Genomic DNA, 837 nt, shown 5'->3' with positions numbered 1-837 from the left:
GCCTCTGCTTCCCAATTACGGCTAAGGAAAGCCTGGATAGAAACATAGGATGTGACGGCAGATAAGAACCATTCGGCCCATCTAGTCTGCCCAGTTTTCTAAATACTTTCATTAGTCTCTGGCCTTATCTTATAGTTAGGATAGCCTTATGCCTATCCCACGCATGCTTAAATTCCTTTACTGTGTTAAATCAGGGGTATTGTCTTATTCTGTCTGTGTATCTATGTAATCAGTCTCGCTTCCGCCATTAAAGATGGTAACCTGTATGAACTAGTCTTCATGAGAAATTATTTCTTCCTCATGTTACTGGGCTTGAAGAAAATTCTAGTACAGCTGCAAACCTATGGATCATGGGGTAGTCTACGACCATACCAGTCTGTAAATGCCTGATTTGGTCAGATCTCAGAAGCCATCCAGTCTTGGGCCTGGTTAGTACTTGTATGGGAGACCAACTAGGAACCTCAGGTGCCGTAAGTAAATTCCACCAGTTTCAATTTGTTCCCTGCAAATAGACACGATATGACTGAGATGGTTTTCTGCCTAGGTTTGTCTGCATTTTTCAGCTTTTAAGTAAATGTTTGTTTAAGAAAATGCTTATGGCAATTGCCGCTTGAGATGCTCTCACTATGCAAAATATTGCCATCCATAAATTTGTTGAATCTCTACAATTCTGCTTCCTCAGGGACATCTAATTTATTTGTACACCAGCCCTAAAGGTTAGGGTGTTTCGATAGCATACAGGTGGATGCTAATCAATCTTCTGATAATAATTCCCCTTTCAGGAAGTATGCGGTTCTGGTGTTTGTCAAGGAACAGTTCAGGTGTAAATATTTTGAC

The 837-nt window shown here is 40.7% G+C and overlaps 1 pseudogene; it reads left to right on the top strand.

The window, feature by feature from the left end:
• The first annotated feature begins 358 nt into the window (after positions 1–358).
• On the top strand, positions 359–477 carry LOC134579580 (5S ribosomal RNA; annotated as a pseudogene).
• Positions 478–837: the final 360 nt, after the last annotated feature.

The sequence above is a fragment of the Pelobates fuscus genome, chromosome 12 (genome assembly GCF_036172605.1).
Source record: "Pelobates fuscus isolate aPelFus1 chromosome 12, aPelFus1.pri, whole genome shotgun sequence".
NCBI lineage: Eukaryota > Metazoa > Chordata > Amphibia > Anura > Pelobatidae > Pelobates > Pelobates fuscus.
Note: the sequence above shows the minus strand (reverse complement) of the source record. Positions and strands in the feature narration are given on the sequence as shown.